Source organism: Apium graveolens, chromosome 11 (genome assembly GCF_009905375.1).
Source record: "Apium graveolens cultivar Ventura chromosome 11, ASM990537v1, whole genome shotgun sequence".
NCBI classification, from domain to species: Eukaryota; Viridiplantae; Streptophyta; class Magnoliopsida; order Apiales; family Apiaceae; genus Apium; species Apium graveolens.
In genome coordinates this window covers 45,921,624-45,942,178 of record NC_133657.1, presented here as the reverse complement: position 1 = coordinate 45,942,178, position 20,555 = coordinate 45,921,624, and positions in this window count along the sequence as shown.

Below are 20,555 nucleotides of genomic sequence, written 5' to 3'. Positions count from 1 at the left end.
TAATACAAATAGAAATTTCGAATTAATAATAACTCCTAATTAGTTAAGAGTTATAATTTGTTTTTATACTCTCTATATAATATCTCTTGTGTGGCTGATTTTGAAAAAAGACTTCTACTAAAACCCTAGCCACCAAGAGAGAAGAGGGAGAGAGCAAGAAGAAACGAGTTTGTGCTAGTACACATCCAATCCTTGAGTTCAAGCATTCGTGTGGATACCGATAGAGCGTAGATCGCGAGAGCGGGATGCGTGGTGATTGAACAAGCTTTGGATCTCCATTAGTCAACCAATTGGTAAAGCTTCTTAAGGTACACAATCTGATCTATGAATTAAATATATGTTTTTCGCATGGATCCTGCGGCGGGTTTCGAAAATTCCTTTTTTTTACGTTTTTAATTACTGTTTCCGTTGCGTTTATGTGCTCGAAACCCTTCAATGGCATCAAAGCTACTTGCAAAAAGTGTTTAATTCGTTTATGTGTTTACCGGTTTTATGATGATGACATGTATACAATATTCCATAACTGTTATGTATGCGATTTTGTATGTTTTACATGTTGTTATATTTATATATGCGTATGTATATATATGTTTTGAATATATGATATTCATGAGAGTTGTATAATCATATGATGATTATATAATATATATATACTGATATATACATGTTTTGTGTTTGTTCTTATTGTAAGAATCATATTTGATACGATTCTCAATCGGATGCAGCAGATTTGCTGAAATCTGGGTCCGGTGTCTGATTTTGGCGAACGAATATGCTATTTCATATGGAATCGAGCGTCTGAACAAAATAGATAGCTAAAGCTATATTCGACTGATCTGTAAGACATTTGACGTCATTTAGACCCTGTAATCTGCGATTTAATGTTATCAGATTTAATTTTGAATTTTCTGATTTTTGCTATATTTGGTTTTTATGATTAGATCATGATGGGTATGATATGTTAAGATCATATTATGTGTTTTAACATATTCTTATGTGTTAATTGAGCATGGTGGATGGTTATGGCTTATGACCTTAGGTTAATGGTTTTGTTTTTTCTTAAATACGGCTTGCATGTCGTTTGATCTTGTAATTATTAAATCCTGAATGTAACTCGAGTTCTTATTGTAAGTACATTAAATTAGTTTTTATTTTTCATTCGTGTAATGTACATGAAGACATGAAGATTTGAAGATCAAGGAAGGGTAATCTCACATGGAGGCCATCCAAGGAAGCAATACAAGAAAGAAAACATGTAATAGTTAGCCTGTATTTATTTTTCACCTTAGATTGACCTAGATCTTTGTCATTAGCTTGATGAAGATCACATAGGATAAAGCCATAACCAACCACATTTATTTATTACACTTTACATATATATGAGCATATGATAAATGTATGTGTAGAGTAGTTTATAAAGATGCATGCTTAATTAGATTGAGGATGTATGTATTAGATATGACACCCATGCCATGCTTTCTAAACAAGATAAAATCTGTAACGACTCAAGATTTTAAAATGAACAAACGATTATGAGATTCTCGTGTTTATGAAACACGGAATAAAATACAAATTTTCTTTATTTCTGACATGGGGCGATTTTGTCAAAAGCAAGTTCATTAAACTTGTAAGGTTGTGGGTTTTAAGCGACACCGTTGTGACTCCCTCACTACCTGGAAATCAAACCATTGACGAATATTGATTTGAAGTATTTTATTCAAGAAAAAATTGGGAATCTCTTTATGATGGGATCATGATCGTTTAAAATTAACAAAACCCTGAAGTTAATATTAAGTTGATCAGATGCCTTCCAATGAGTCCAATGCGTTAACCCCTATATCGACCAGGAGTGGGTTCGCCAAAGCGAAGTACTCCTATCTATCGTGGGAGATGTTTTGAAGTATATTGATACTTTTTGACTATTGGGTTTGACTTAACTAAGTTACCATAATAGGATTGTGAACTTAGAGGCATAGAGTTTGGCGAGATTTATTAGATAAATATGAAAAAATATTGTTCCACCAAGCTATCCCAGAGTTATATTATTGATATAATTGACAAATGTTGTCTACCTAAATAATCATGTTTTAGGAGAAAAGCCAAAGCTGACCTAACGCATGGTGAAATATGGATCTTGGCTCACTAGAAAGGATATAGAAGACGTTCTTTCCGAATTAATAGTTAGGGCTATTGATTTGATAAAAATAGTGGGAGATATATATTGTGTATATATATATATGAATAATCACTTGAACATAATTTAATGATCATCTGTAGACTAATTCATTTTATGCATTTTAATATTGTAGATATCAAATGACAAATAACACAAATAACTTCTCTATGTAATAGTCCTTGAGAAGGACAAACTGACATTAAATAATTTCCACAATTGACACGAGAACTTGAGGATTGTCCTCAGGTTCAAGGATGTCACTCAAACCCCTCCCTTATTTCTTCTAGCTGAGAATGGAACATGTGCTGAACAAAATGCTTACCAGAAGTAAATTGATTATGCAACTGATGTTTCATGTCTCATGCTTGTAATTATGAGTGCTGAGCTTTAGAAGCAACAAGAGCATAATGATGCTTATGATATGATTGAGCACCTTCAAAGGATGTTTGAAGGATCGGCTCGTCAGAAAGATTTGACAATAATAAGGCACCATACTTTTGCATTAATGGGAGAATGATATCCGGTTGAACCACATGTTCTAAAGATGATAGATAAATGTACCTTGATATTTTGGGTTTCAAGAATAGTCTAGAGACTCAGCTTGATTTGATCAAACAATCTTTGAACAACTTTTATTCTTAGTTTATTAAGAACAAAAGGAATGAGATAGACAGAACACCCACTGAGTTGTTAAGCATGTTTAGAACTGCTGAAAATAACACGGTAAATGCATGAATTACGTCCATATTGATGATGTACACATGGAATGCAAATGGGAAAGGAAAGTGGATAGGCAAGGTGAAGATTTGATCTTATTCGATGCCAAAACAAAGTCCAATCCCAAAGGGCTTTTGAAGCCTAATAGTGTTGTAGGTAAAGGAGATGATTGTCATTTTTGTGAAAATAACTGGATGAATGAAAGTTAAATTGTCGAGCTTATTTGGAAGATCTAAAGAAGAATACTAGCAATGGTCAAGCTTCAGGTATAGGGTTAGAATTAGAGCAAAAGTTGTTGCTCTGGTTGAAGGAACTTGATACCTAATGTTGCCCATAAGGCGAGATTGAGAACTTGATAAATTGTTATTACGTGCCTGCCTTTAACGGATACATTAAGTCAATTTCCTGTCAGGACAAGAAAGGTTTTCATTTTAATTAAATAAATAATAATTGTTTATTCTATTTCAATGATAAGACTTATAATGTTGCATAATTAGTTAACAATTTATATATTCTAAGTTGACTCAAATCAAACATTACCTCTAGCATTGTCGTTAAGACATATTAATGAGAAACGCATTTCTAAGTTACATATAGATGAATACTTGGATAAGTTTGATTTTGAATCATACGGAAGATGCGAACTTTGTCTCATTGGAAAAATGACTAAAGCTTCTTTTACCTGATCAGGTGAAAGGGCCACCGAATGATCATGACTTGTATATAATGATGTATGTGGTCGAATGCGTATGATGGCAAGGGGGTTTATACTACTTCATAACATTTACTAATGATTTCAGTAGAAATGGATATGTGGTTCTTATGAAGAACAAATCCGATTCTTTTGGAATGTTCAAAGAATATAAGGCCGAAGTAGAAAAGAAAATAAGGGAAAAGTATAAAAGTTTTACGATCAGATCATGGAGGAGAATACTTAAACCTCAATTTCAAGAGTTTCTTGAAGGAGTGTGATAGTGTATCATAACTTACTCTTTCTGGAACACCTCAATGGAATAGAGATTCTTAGAGGAGAAATCGTACCTTGTTGGACATAGTGCGATCGATGATGAGTCAAGCGGATCTTCCATTCAGTTTCTAGGGTTATGCTCTAGAAACGGCTGCATATACACTTAACCAAGTTCCGACTAAAGCGGTTCAAAATACTCAGTATGAGATATAGAGTGATAATGTCAAAGCATGTCATTTATGAAAATTTGGGGACGTGAAGCATTTGTAAAACGTTTAGCCTCTAACAAGCTTTGACCAAAATTAGATAGATGCTATTTTGTGGGATACCCTAGTGAGACTAGGGTATAGTTTTTATAATCCTTCTGGGAACAAAGTGTTTGTTGCTCGGGCCGCTGTATTTCTTAGGGGAGAACTACTTTCTAAGAAAATCAGTGGGAGGATAATACATCTCAATGAAGATCGAGAACTGTAATAACCCCAATTTTTGGAAAATTTTGAAACACATATGAATAGTAACTTTTGCTGATGATGCTGATTAAGGAAAATTATCAGAACACGCTATATAGGAGTACTGTTATGGAAATTCTAAGATCGTATTAGTACTCCATAAAGTAAATAAGTGTATGTAAAGATCGTCAGAATTCAAATTCGAACACTTTGATTTTTCCCGAAAATGCACCAGATACCGAAAGAATTGAGTATAAGGTAACATGATTAAAAGGATTTAAATTCAAGGATTATAAGGGAGGATCATAAAAGGAATACAAAATATTGAGAGAGATTTAGGGGAACCCAAGTAATAAGATCCTGGATATGATCCCTCAAACGACGAACGAGAATGAAAGTTAAGCGAACCGTAAAACAAATAAGCGACCAAGAGACAAGCTTGTACAAGAAGTCAAGGATTGTGACATCATCAAACCACAAGGAAGAGATATGTGGCAAATGGATGACATAGGCATGGTGACATAAGCATGACAAATGGAGGGATTGGTTGGTTGATTTTAAGCCATTCATTTTTTACCATGGTAAAAGGATAATTAACAAAACAAAACAAAGCAACCAAGCCAAAACAAATCAAAAACACAAAATATAAGTTGACTTTCATTTCCTTCAAAAAGCTCTCGGCCAAAACCAGAGCAGCAACTTCAAACTACCATATCTCCTTCAATACTCACACAAATAGTATGTTCTATAGCTCTTTGGAAAGGTATTGAGATGGCCTACAACTCTTATTCACAAGTCTCGTCCAAATAAGCATGGTAGACCCTCGTTTTGACAGTTCTTTCAATCTGACTTTTAGAAACTTCAAAACCTAACTTTGTGTTCTTGATTTCTTTGGAAAGATCAAGCTTGTAGGAGGCTCCCTAAGACTTCCTAGCTACTCTAATCACTCCAAGGAAGGTATAACACCTCCAAACCCTAACTTTACTTTGAGTATTACGATGGTTTTGATGGTTATAATAAATGAGAAGCCTGATGCTTGTGTGTTTAGAGTTTGGATTGGATTTGTAGTGATTTGGATGTTGAAATCTTGTTTATAGTTAATAAAACTTAAGTATAGCTAGTAGTTCATGTGCGGGGTTGTATAAATTGGAAAATCTTGAGGTTTGGGGACTGATGTAGTAAGGTTTGGATGAGGGTTGGTTGTATTGTTGGTTGTGAGTTGAATGGTGGTTGTTTGGAGTGGTTTAAAATTTGGTAATCGCGTAAACATAGCCGTCGTAATGCCCGATTTACTTTAGACTGTTTTTGTTCTTAACATCAGGACCCGTGAACTCACTGTTAGGTTTTGACCATTTCCATGATTAGATAGTTCATGTTACGAGCTTCATTTTGATATGTGGTTCGTTTGAATCCGATGTACGGTTTAGGAGAAACGACCGTTTTAAGTAACGGCGCTCGCGACCGAACCATTACCCCTCGCCTTACTTTGAAACCTTGGTTAAGGACATTAAATGACTAATTGGGGTATGAAACAATTATTTTAAGTGGATTAGGCAGTTGGTAAGGTACTCGCGAAAGAATCGCCTTAAAACTCTTAATGGTTAATTTATTAAAAATGGTGGAGCCAAGGGTACTCGAGCGACTTAAGTGAATCGTTAAACGCAAAAGCAAACGTTAGGGTTCAATTGGTTAAAGTCTAGTTTCTTAAGCAACTGGGGTTTAATTCCGACTTATGTTGTTGTTCATAGGTTATCAGACCCACTCTAAGCTTAAGTCTATCCGGGAGCACTCAGGCAAGTTTTCTACCCGTTATATAGTTGTTGTGATGTATATATGTATATGCATTATCTTGTGATAAGTGCATGATTGTTATTAGCAAATCTTGCGATATATTGGAGCATGTGATATGATATTTATATGCATGCTTGTTTCGTAATCTTGATATCGAATTGTTGATTCAATGCTTATAAGTTGCATAATAACTATGCTAGAGATAAGCAGTAGTTGTGTATACCCTTAGTATAGGGGACCCAAAGGTGAACATATTGCTAAACCGGGAGTCGATGTTCCCGAATATAATATATATATATATAGATATAGTTTTCAAAACTATTAATCGAATAAGGTTTATTCGATAACTTTATTTTAATTAATGAATATTAGTTTGAATATTCATTCGAGGACTTATGACTCCGTTTATTTTATTTAATGAATATTATTTTGAATATTCATTCGAGGACTTATGACTCCATTTATTTTATTTAATAAATATTATTTTGAATATTCATCCGAGGACTTATGACTCCGCTTATTTATTAAATAATATTCTTTATTTTATTAAAGAATAATGTTTCGATAATCAAACTCATTTTCGATTATTCAAATATAGATCGTACTTTCGTATAAGTATATCTTTGGTTATTTATTATTCATTTCAAGTATGAGTTTTAAAACTTTTACTTCAATTATTTTTATAAGGATTATCCTTATAGGAATATTATTTAAATAATAATATTCAGATATCCTCCAACAAATCGGGATTGACTTATTTTATTAAATCAGCATTACTCCAAATATTCTCAAAAATATTTTCGAGTCTTCAAAATGATTTTAAAAGTTAGAGCGGATCCCAAAACTCGTTTTCAAATTTAAGATCTTCCTTTCGAAGGGGACTTGAATACTCGCTCAAAAATCTAAGGGATCCGGCTCTGTGGTGTATTTTATATTCGCAACGTGGTTGCTGTTTTGAGAAAACAATTTGATTTCTTGCCCAATGTTCGGGAAGTAAGTCCATCTAATTGAGTCGGCATAAGCGACAGACCGGGGTACGGTCTATGAAGGTGTAAGAGGCTGGGTGACAGTCCATCCATGCGTGAGTGGCCGGGTAACGGTCTAGCGCGAGGTCCTAATGCGGCCAGGGTGATGACCGGCGAGGAATTCATCCATCTACAGTAGAAAAGGTTACTTATTGGTATCTTTTCCTGATCAACAAGATATCGGGTTTATGCCAAAATTCTTTTCTTTCCAAATTCATTGGATATTGCAAATTTGTTCATACTTTACATGACAGAGGTTTTCAGGAAATGTATGAGAGATATATATGGATATATATATATATATATATATATATCGGGACTTAATGAAGTATCTCGTAACTTCATTTCATTCAATAATATTTCAAAGATTGAATCTATTCAAGTATTATCTTGTAGTCTCATCTGTGTGATTAACTTTTGAAACTAATTATAACTTGAACGGTGGTAGTTCAAGTAGTATTTGGAAAAGATATAAGTATATGGGAGTATCTTGTTAATTTATCTTTTAAACTTATATCTAGTAAATGATTATCTTATGCATGTCAAAGATTTTCAGAAAAACGTTGAGACAAGGTTAGATATATGAGATCACCTTGCAACGATATTTTTATACAGTTATAAACTGGAACTCTGTGTATATTATACATGTCAGAGGATTTCAAGGATTGTGAAAAGTATATAGGTATATATATACTGAATATTTTGTGACTTGGTCGCGTTAAGATATCAACTTGGTTCATTTCTTCTTGACCAAGACTTTCATGAGTACTATGAGAATGCTCATATATTATTAATTATTATACATATTATTTCAGTAGGAGCTCCCAATAGGCTAGGCTTTAAACTTTTGTTGTGCCAGACTTATGTATAATTATGAATTGTAATAATGGCAAGGAATATGTAAATTTATTCAGAAACCTTTTGAGGTGTAATGGCTTATAATTGTGGAATAAAACGACTAGTGTTATTTTTGCTATTCATCTCCGAGACTATAACTTGTGGTGTGTGTGTGTATATTGTGGGGTCACGGTACGCATTGGTTGGTTGTTTATTAAGATTAAGAGTTGTTAAGGGAATTGGAACTCGTGACAACCCGGATCCCCGACCCCGGATTTGGGGGTGTTACAGAAATGGTATCAGAGCTAAGCGTTATAAACCTCAGAGATGATGTGACGTTAAGATAATAAGTTCACTAACATAATAAGAACTCTTTCCAAGTTCATAGTCGGGCTACCTAACGTAGTACTGGCAGTTAAAACCCTTATGGGAACCCTTATAAATATCGTGATATAAGCGTAGTTCGTTATCGTATATGGTAGCGGGACTCCGAACCCTGAGGTTGAAGAGCAACAACGCGATGATTTTTTATTACTAATTGGGGATCGGATTGTGGATCCGATAGAGCGTCCTAACGCAGGACCGAATGATGTTCATATTGAGGATGTAGCGGTTGAGGATGTTGTCCTAGAAGGGATTGTTGCTGAGGAGGATCCCGTGGAGGATCCTGACAAGAATGAATAAAGGACCACTGAGGAATTGATGACCATGGTTAGGGAAACTACTAGAGGGAGGATTGGCCGGTCACTACCGGAGGTTCGTTCAAGTTTATAAAGATAGTAGCCCCTTTAACGCGGCTTACTCGTAAGACTGAGAAGTTCGAATGGACAGAGAAATGCGAGAACAACTTTTAAGAACTAAAGAAAAGGTTGGTGACGACCCCTATGTTGGCGTTGCCGGATGGAAAAAGGAGATCTCGTGATGTGTAGTGACGCTTCACATAAGGAATTAGGGTACTTCTTATACAGCACAACAAGGTAATCGCGTACGCGTCAAGATAATTAAGGGAATATAAAATTCGATATCCCCACCCATGAGCTTGGGCTCGTGGCAATAGTTTTGCCCTAAAGATTGGAGGCACTACTTGTATGGAGAAAAGTGCGAGATTTACATAAACCATAAGTTCTCTAGTACATTTTCACGCAGAAAGAGCTCAACATGCGCCAGAGGAGGTGGTTAGAGCTAATCAAGGATTACGATTATGAGATTCTTTATCATCCAGGGAAAGCCAATGTGGTGGCTGATGCCCTTAGTAAAAAGGAGAGACTCAAGATGATAATGTCTTTGGGAGAGTTTATAAGACATTTTGAGAAAATGGAAATAGAAGTGAAGGTAACCGGAGTTGGTACCGAAAAGCTGTTTGAGATTGCAATACAACCCGAATTATTGGAAAAGAACATATTGTGCCAGAAAAAGTGATGAATGAAGGCAGAGAGCCAACAAATAGATAAGGGAATAATGAGGTGTTCTTACAGAATTTGGGTTCCAAATGTTCAAGAGCTTAAGGACTGGATCTTAGATGAAAGTCATAGTTCGAGGAATAAGATTTAGGGCAAACGCTGAATGTGATAGTCAGGGAAGACGCCATCAAGGTAGAAGGAACCCATAACATAATGAAGTGGAAAATGAGGATTTAAAACATGTAGGATGACCCCGATTATGGGGAGGATGAGAAAACATTTCATACTGAGAAAACAGAAGTCGAGTAAGGTAAGGAGACCCGAGACGGTACTCCTATACGGCAATTCATGGACCTGTCTAAACATAACTTATACTTTTATTCCCAACCACCACCTTGAGGAAACAATGCGGTAGGAAATTATTTCAGGACCTTTAAGTCGCTAAGCTCTCAGAGTTCCAAGGAAATAGCTGACTCAGTCGAGGCAAGAGCCTGGCTCAAGGAAATTCAGGAATCATTTGAGATTCTAAATGATTGACGAGTCACGAAAGACTGTTTTATCACTTACCCTCCTAAGAGAGAGGCCACCCGCTGGTGAAAGGCCAAGAAAGGCATGGAGCCAGAGGTTATAATAAATTGATTAAAGTTCAGACAATTGTTTTCGGGAAAGTACTTTCTAAGGTTATGGAGGTAGTGTAAAAGCTTTAGAGCCAGAATAAAAGCGGACGAGTATGATGAATTATGAACCTAAGTTGTAAAAGTTGTCAAGATTCGTTCTGAGGACCCGGATCCAGAATGACGGGATGTTTGAAATCAATGCTTATGTTGTGTTGGTTTATGTAATGGTTGTAATAGAAATGAAAATAAAAGACTGAAAATGGAAGGAGTATAAAGGGATATAAAGGAAATAGAGTTGAGAAGTGATAAGGGAGTTAGGTATGGGAAACCCTAAGAAACCCTTGCAATAAATATAGAGAAGTGTGTCATCATCAGCGCGATGGTGATTGATCATGAGATAAATTCAAGGTTTGAAGGCGTAAGCGATACTTATAGTTAATTCCCTTGAAGTTGAGAGTATTCGATGAAACTTTGAGATAGATCGATGGATTAATAAGGAAACACGGATGGACTGAGGAGACAGGATAACAAGAATTTAGGAAAATGGGATGAAGGAAGTGACCTTCAAGAATATGAAGTGTAAGACCGGTGGCTTGATGCCCAAAAAGGGAGACACCAAGTATAGAAGATATCTCAACATTGAGATGACTGTTGAGATAAACAACAAAAGTAAATGAGGATTTAGTAAAAACAAGTTCACGTTGAACACAACCAATATCTTCCAGAACATCCCTGTTATCATTACCAAATCAGGCAAGAAAAGTGGATAACCGTTGTTATCTTTTGGAGGCCATATGGATTGAACTTATTTTGAATAAAGATGTTATCGTGAAATTGTATAGACTATCGAGGTGGGAATGATTGAATAAGATAATCTATCAAGGATATATGACTTGATTTATCCATGGAAGGATGCAAGTACCTTTTTAAAGGTGGAATTAAGGATATAACTTCGATAACTTGAGATGAACCCTAGGGGAATGCATAAAGGTTGGCATTTCACCCTTAATAGGGACATTATGAGTTTGGGTAGTATGGAATGAAGGACTAAAGTAACAACAACCTTTAAAGATCAGTAAAGAAATTTTTCTGAAGTAAATAGACAATGGTTCTAGTATTAGTAAATGGTATTTTGATATGCCCTGTATCTAGGGAATACAGGAGGAACGATTCTAGGATAACCTTAGAGGTTTTACAAGGAAAAAGGTAATATTCAAAGTTCTCAAGAATAGAAATTTTGATAAAGGAAATGTGACGTAATTATAATAATGCCAGGTGGGGCACGTGTTGAACCATAAGAAAGTATAGATCGATCCAATGAGGGTCGAGATTGGTGAAAACAAGAAGGACCCAAGATAAGAGACGTCCTAAGTATGATCGAGAGTCAGCCGTGACAATGTTTGCATCTAAAGACTAATACAATGACTTATGGAAAAATGGTGATTTTTTTTTCTCCTCACCAGGACTTAAGAAAAGCATTTTCACATAAGCAGTGATTGAAATGAGGTAGAAAATTTAGTTGGAGGTGGTTAAAATGACATTGATTGTAAGGAAATTTTACTATTAGGAAAGGCCAAAGAGATGGCCAACACTTTAAGTGTAAGAGGACAATTGCAGGCGCTCGTGCCAGAGGAATGCAGTGATGATGGTTAAAGCTGTGAAGGTTGTATTATGGTTTGGAAGATTGACATTCCTTCTGATGACTGTGCAATACCCAACCGTAATAGTAGTTTGGTAAATGTTTAATTCGTGTAATCGCCATGAGCGGGCTATCTATCTTAGAAGGTCCTATCTTGAGAATAATCCAGGACCATGTTTCAAAAAGGACTAAACGAACCTTTGAGTTAAGTCTTCTATTGAAGGCATATGATTAAGAATGGTATTAACCTGCTATCGTTGCTTTGATTGAAACTCTTCTGCAATTTTATCTGCTTCATGTCATGAAAGTACGTCAGGATCTGGAGTGTTCTTCATGAATTATGAATGGTGATTATGTTAACTCCTTAGAAGAATTTGATACGACAGGTATGGACTCCATATGGTTAACTATTAAGATCCAAGGAAAATGAATGACTACAGTAGGTCAGTGGTGGACCATAGTAATGCAACAATGATTCTGTGAGTAATGAGCCGATTACAGTCGTGAGAGTTGTATTGGAATGGATGTTGAGATTGAGTACCACTAATCGGGTCGTGGTGGTGTATAAGTTATCATTGATAGACTAATTAAGTAGATTATCTACCTATTGAATACTTATTCCTTCTTATCAATAGAGAGCCGTATTACTATACGAGGAAGGTTGCGGTACAAGCATAGAATTCTAGTAACAATGATGTCTAGAATGAAATCCCTTATTCGAGTTTCGATGTCGAGGGAGTTTCAAAAGTGAGTGTTTATGAGCTCGAGCAAGAGAATGGATCCATGGAATGATGGATGGAATAGTAAATATTCTGGCACGTGAAATGCGATGCTATAATACTTGATGTTGATATATATACACATATGTTTTGTTCTCCTATGACAAACCTCTATAGTTCAGAGGTAGATTCCAAGCCAGATATTTGTGGCAGTATTTTTTTCATATACAGTTCTCTTCATTTCGTTCTTTTCTCTCCTTTTCATTTCATGTAAGCTGAGGAGAACAACCCTTCCAGAAGGGGCGGTATTGCCGAATGACTATCTATCTGTGTGATAGAAGCCTAGTAGGATACCACATGTTGTTTAATTGCTTGTCAAGTACTAAAGGCTGGCCACCTTCTGTACTAACTATGCAATAGGACAAGTGTTCACGATCATAGTGATCTCTCAATAAATTCTTTACTTCTATACGAAGGACCAAGCTTTCGAAGATGGAGGCAGCTAGAGATGAAGTGGTACCAAGTATGGTGGTATTCAGAATGGAAACATATTCATGATACTAAGGTTGACGCAGTTATTAAAAGGTTATAAAACTCTAGCGAGTAAAGGTATATCTAGAATAGTATTCTGTACGGAAGATAGTAACGATTATGAACGGGAAAAAAGTGGGTATTGAGAAGCAAAAGCTATAATGCTAGAAGCTATGATGAGAGTCTGTGAAATAGACTTGAAAGAATTTGGAATGATCACTTAACGCGGATTGAGTTTTCTTACGATAATAGATCATATGTCATTATCGAGATGTCACCTTATGAGATCCTTGAGGGAACACAATATCGATCTCCCTTATGTTAGGATGAAGTTGTAGAGCGCAAGATGCTCGGACCCACCGTAGTCCAAAGGACCAAGGATATAATAGATCTAATCAGAGGACGGCTGGTAGTAGCCCTATGTTGATTTGACACGAAAGGACAAAGAATAGGAAGTAGGGGACCTAGTGTTGTTATAGGTATTCCCTTGGAAAGGATGGATGAGGTTCGGAAAGAAAGGAAAGCTAAGCCCACGAATTGTTGGACCCTTGGATATATTAAGACATATTGGGAAGTTAGCATATGAGCTAGTCCTACCCCCGAACCTATAGCAAGTTCATAACGTGTTCCACGTATCAATGTTAAGGAAGTGTAATCCGGATGCCTGACATATAGGGGCATATGAGCGCATAGACATGCAACCAGACATAACCTATATGGAGCAACCAGGAAGGGTATAGATTGAAAAGGAACGAGTGCTTAGAGAAGGGTTATCAAACTAGGCAGAATTTGGTGGTAGAACCACAATGTCGGAAAATTTACTTGAGACTTAGAAAGGGCAATGAGAAGAGAGCATCCCTATTCATTTTCTATCTGATTTCGGGACGGAATCCTTTTAAGGAGGGGAGACTGTAATAATCCCAATTTTTGGAAAATTTTGAAACACAGATGAATAGTAACTTTTGCTGATGATGCTGATTAAGGAAAATTATCAGAACACGCTATATAGGAGTACTGTTATGGAAATTCTAAGATCGTATTAGTACTCCATAAAGTAAATAAGTGTATCTAAAGATCGTCAAAATCTAAATTCGAACACATTGAATTTTCCCGAAAATCCACCAGATACCGAAAGAATTGAGTATAAGGTAACATGATTAAAAGGATTTAAATTCAAGGATTATAAGGGAGGATCATAAAAGGAATACAAAATATTGAGAAAGGTTTAGGGGAACCCAAGTAGTAAGATCCCGGATATGATCCCTCAAATGACGAACGAGAACGAAAGTTAAGCGAATCGTAAAACAAATAAGCGACCAAGAGACAAGCTTGTACAAGAAGCCAAGGATTGTGACATCATCAAACCACAAGGAAGAGACATGTGGCAAATGGATGACATAGGCATGGTGACATAAACATGACAATTGGAGGGATTGGTTGGTTGATTTTAAGACATTCATTTTTTACCATGGTAAAAGGATAATTAACAAAACAAAACAAAGCAACCAAGCCAAAACAAATCAAAAACACAATATACAAGTTGACTTTCATTTCCTTCAAAAAGCTCTCAGCCAAAACCAAAGCAGCAACTTCAAACTACCATATCTCCTTCAATACTCACTCAAGTAGTATGTTCTATAGCTCTTTGGAAAGGTATTGAGATGGCCTACAAGTCTTATTCACAAGTCTCATCCAAATAAGCACGGTAAGATCCTCGTTTTGATAGTTCTTTCAATCTGACTTTTAGAAACTTCAAAACCTAACTTTGTGTTTTTGATTTCTTTGGAAAGATCAAGCTTGTAGGAGGCTCCCTAAGACTTCCTAGCTACTCTAATCACTCCAAGGAAGGTATAACACCTCCAAACCCTAACTTTACTTTGAGTATTATGATGGTTTTGATGGTTATAATAAATGAGAAGCCTGATGCTTGTGTGTTTAGAGTTTGGATTGGATTTGTAGTGATTTGGATGTTGAAATCTTGTTTATAGTTAATGAAACTTAAGTATAGCTAGTAGTTCATGTGTGGGGTTGTATAAATTGGAAAATCTTGAGGTTTGGGTACTGATGTAGTAAGGTTTGGATGAGGGTTGGTTGTATTGTTGGTTGTGAGTTGAATGGTGGTTGTTTGGAGTGGTTTAAAATTTGGTAATCGCGTAAACATAGCCGTCGTAATGCCCGATTTACTTTAGACTGTTTTTGTTCTTAACATCAGGACCCGTGAACTCACTGTTAGGTTTTGACCATTGCCATGATTAGATAGTTCATGTTATGAGCTTCATTTTGATATGTGGTTCGTTTGAATCCGATGTACGGTTTAGGAGAAACGACCGTTTTAAATAACGGCGCTTCGCGACCGAACCATTACCCCTCGCCTTACTTTGAAACCTTGGTTAAGGACCTTAAATGACTAATTGGGGAATGAAACAATTAGGTTAAGTGGATTAGGCAGTTGGTAAGGTACTCGCGAAAGAATCGCCTTAAAACTCTTAATGGTTAATTTAATAAAAATGGTGGAGCCAAGGGTACTCGAGCGACTTAAGTGAATCGTTAAGCGCAAAAGCGAACGTTAGGGTTCAATTGGTTAAAGTCTAGTTTCTTAAGCAACCGGGGTTTAATTCGGACTTATATTGTTGTTCATAGGTTATCAGACCCACTCTAAGCTTAAGTCTATCCGGGAGCACTCAGGCAAGTTTTCTACCCGTTATACTGTTATTGTGATGTATATATATATGCATTATCTTGTGATAAGTGCATGATTGTTATTAGAAAATCTTGCGATATATTGGAGCATGTGATATGATATTTATATGCATGCTTGTTTCGTAATCTTGATATCGAATTGTTGATTCAATGCTTATAAGTTGCATAATACCTATGCTAGAGATAAGCAGTAGTTGCGTATACCCTTAGTATAGGGGACCCAAAGGTGAACATATTGCTAAACTGGGAGTCGATGTTCCCGAATATAATATATATATATATATAGATATAGTTTTCAAAACTATTAATCGAATAAGGTTTATTCAATAACTTTATTTTAATTAATGAATATTAGTTTGAATATTCATTCGAGGACTTATGACTCCTTTTATTTTATTTAATGAATATTATTTTGAATATTCATTCGAGGACTTATGACTCCATTTATTTTATTTAATAAATATTATTTTGAATATTCATTCGAGGACTTATAACTCCGCTTATTTATTAAATAATATTCTTTATTTTATTAAAGAATAATATTTCGATAATCAAACTCATTTTCGATTATTCAAATAAAGATCGTACTTTCGTATAAGTATATCTTTGGTTATTTATTATTCATTTCAAGTATGAGTTTTAAAACTTTTACTTCAATTATTTTTATAAGGATTATCCTTATGGGAATATTATTTAAATAATAATATTCAGATATCCTCCAACATATCGGGACTGATTTATTTTATTAAATCAGCATTACTCCAAACATTCTCAAAAATGTTTTCGAGTCTTCAAAATGATTTTAAAAGTTAGAGCGGATCCCAAAACTCGTTTTGAAATTTAAGATCTTCCTTTCGAAGGGGACTTGAATACTCGCTCAAAAATCTAAGGGATCCAACTCTGTGGTGTATTTTATATTCGCAACGTGGTTGCTGTTTTGAGAAAAAAATTTGATTACTTGCCCAATGTTCGGGAAGTAAGTCCATCTAATTGAGTCGGCATAAGCGACAGGCCGGGGTACGGTCTATGAAGGTGTAAGAGGCTGGGTGACAGTCCATCCATGCGTGAGTGGCCGGGTAACGGTATAGCACGAGGTCCTAATGCGGCCAGGGTGATGACCGGCGAGGAATTCATCCATCTACAGTAGAAAAGGTTACTTATTGGTATCTTTGCCTGATCAACAAGATATCGGGTTTATGCCAAAATTCTTTTCTTTCCAAATTCATTGGATATTGCAACTCTGTTCATACTTTACATGACAGAGGTTTTCAGGAAATGTATGAGATATATATATGGATATATATATATCGGGACTTAATGAAGTATCTCGTAACTTCATTTCATTCAATAATATTTCAAAGATTGAATCCATTCAAGTATTATCTTGTAGTCTCATCTGTGTGATGAACTTTTGAAACTAATTATAACTTGAACGGTGGTAGTTCAAGTAGTATTCGGAAAAGATATAAGTATATGGGAGTATCTTGTAACTTCATCTTTTAAACTTATATCTAGTAAATGATTATCTTATGCATGTCAAAGATTTTCAGAAAAACGTTGAAACAAGGTTAGATATATGAGATCACCTTGCAACGATATTTTTATACAGTTATAAAATGGAACTCTGTGTATATTATACATGTCAGAGGATTTCAAGGATTGTGAAAAGTATATAGGTATATATATACTGAATATTTTACGACTTGGCCGCGTTAAGATATCAACTTGGTTCATTTCTTCTTGACCAAGACTTTCATGAGTACTATAGGAATGCTCATATATTGTTTATTATTATACATATTATTTCGGTGGGCTTGTTGCTCACCCTTGATTTCTTCTTTCATCACACAACAACAGATAGACAAGATGAACATGACCAAGCTCCCAATTCGTGAGCGGTTAGGAAACGTTCCGCAGTTTCCTGTAGGCGTTGATGCCTTTGTAGCTAAGGTAGGAGCTCCCAATAGGCTAGTCTTTAAACTTTTGTTGTGCCAGACTTATGTATAATTATGAATTGTAATAATGGAAAGGAATATGTAAATTTATTCAGAAACCTTTTGAGGTGTAATGGCTTATAATTGTGGAATAAAATGACTTGTGTTATTTTTGGTATTCATCTCTGAGACTATAACTTGTGGTGTGTGTGTGTGTATATTATGGGGTCACGGTACGCATTGGTTGGTTGTTTATTAAAATTAAGAGTTGTTAAGGGAATTGGAACTCGTGACAACCCGGATCCCCGACCCCGGATTTGGGAGTGTTACAAGAACCATATGATAATATTGAACCAGAGTTGGAATAAGATCAGGATGTACATCAAAATGTTGAAAGTAATCATGTCCAAGAAACACATGTTATTCATAGATCTAGTAGGATTCACCATGAGCTCGGGAGAAATTATGAATTTCTTTTGACTCAAGATGGTGATATGATGCTTACGGATAATGATAAACCTCTCACCTACCAAGATGCTATGAATAGTTCAGACTCCAAGAGATGGCTAGAGGCCATGAAATCCGAGATGGAATCCATGTATCAAATTTAAGTACTGACTTTAGTTGATCCACTCGAATGGGTAAAACCTATAGAGTGCAAGTGGGTTTTCAAGAAGAAAACTGACATGGATGGTAAAGTACAGACTTATAAGACGCGACTAGTGGCAAAAGTTTCAAATAAATTCATGGTATAGACTATGATGAGACTTTTTCATCGGTTACTATGGTCAAGTCTATCAGGATTTTGTTAGCAATAGTTGCTTACTTTGACTATGAGATTTGGCAAATGGATGTCAAAACTGCTTTCTTAAATGGGAGACTTGAACATGATGTATATATGATACAACCTGAGGGTTTTATCGATCCAAAGTTTGCTAAGGTAGTTTGTAAGTTGCTTCTATCTATTTATAGATTTAAGCAAGCCTCAAGGAGAATGAATATTCATTTTGATGAAACGGTCAAAAAGTTTGGTTTTATTCAAAATGAAGATGAATCATGTGTTTACAAGAAGGTTAGTGGGAGCCATGTGACATTCCTAATATTATATGTAGATGACATATAACAGATATAGAATGACATACCTTCTCTACAGGCTGTTAAGACTTGGTTGAGAAATAGTTTCTCGGTGAAGGACTTAGGCGATGCTACGTATATATTAGGGATCACGATCTATAGAGATAGATTGAAAAGATTAATTGACCTAGTCGGAGTACATACATTGATAAAGTATTACATCATTTTATGATGAAAGAGACAAAGAAAGGATATGTTTCGATGTCTTATGGGATAGTGATCTCAAAAGATAATTGCCCCATAAATCATTAGATGATAAGGGCCGTTTGAGAAAGTTCCAGATGCGTCAGCAATTGGATCTATAATGTGTACAATGATATGTATTTATCCTGATATTTCGTATGCTTTGAGCATGACGATCAGATACCAGTCTAATCCAGGTGAGGGTCACTTGATAGTTTTCAAGAATATTCTTAAGTACTTAAAGAGGACTAAAGATTTATTTTTGGTGTATGGAGAAGATAGGGAACTGGTTATAAAGAGTTACACTCATACTAGTTTCTGAACCTATTTTTTGGACAGACAAGGATGATTACGAATTTATGTATGTTTTGTGTTTTGTCTAAATATAATTGATGTTAGCTTGAATAGTTCACAGCAAGAACATTGATGATTCTATGGAAGCCGAATATATTGATATTTTTTTGAAACATCCATGAAGACTGTTTAGGCATGTCCTTAGGAAATATCGTCTTATTAATGAGATTAATGATTAAGGAGATATAAATATAAAGTGCATAGTAATGATAGTGTTGCAGACCCACTGACTAAGGCTTTGTCGCAACAGAAGTATGATGGTCATACTAGTTCCATGAGTATTAGATACATGGGTGATTGGCTCTAGTGTAAGTGGGAGATTGTTAGTGTTTGTGCCCTAGAGACAACACTATTGTAACACCCCCAAATCCGGGGTCGGGGATCCGGGTTGTCACGAGTTCCATTTCCCTTAATAATACCCAATCTTAATAAATAATCAACTACTCTGTACTGTGACCCCACAATAAACACACACACCACAAGTTATAGTCTCAGAGATGAACACTCAAAAATAACACAAGTCCTTATATTCCACAATTATAAACCGTTACATCTTAAAAAGGTTCTGAATAAATTTACATATTCCTTGCCATTATTACAATTCATATTATACATAAGTATGGTTCATCAATAGTTGAAAACCTAGCCTATTGGTAGCTCCTACCTCAGCTACGGCGGCATCAACGCTTTCAGAAGACTGCGGAACGTTTTCTAACCGCTTGCGAATCGGGAGCTTGGTCCTGTTCATCTTTTCTATCTGTTGTTGTGTGATGAAAGAAGAAAGCAAGGGTGAGCAGCAAGCCCACCAAAATAATATGTATAATGATTAACAATATATGAGCCTTCTCATAGTACTCATGAAAGTCTTGGTCAAAAGAAATGAACCAAGTTTGATATCTTAATGCGATGAAGTCACAAAATATTCAGTATATATACATATATACTTTTCAAAATCTTGGAAGTCCTCTTCCATGCATAATATACACAGAGTTCCAGTTTATAACTGTATAAAAATATCGTTGCAAGGTGATCTCATATATCTACCCTTGTCTCAACATTTTTCTGAAAATCTTTGATATGCATAAGATAATCATTAACTAGATATAAGTTGAAAATATGAAGTTACAAGATACCCCAATATACTTATATCTTTTCCAAATATTACTTGAACTACCACCGTTCAAGTTATAATCAGTTCAAAAGTTCATCACATAGACGAGACTACAAGACAAGATTTGAATAGATTCAATCTTTGAATATCATTATAAATAATGAAGTTACGAGATACTTCATTAAATCCCGATATATATATACACCTATATATACATTTCATACACTCCTTGAAAATCTCTATTATGAAAATTATAAACAGAGTTGCAATA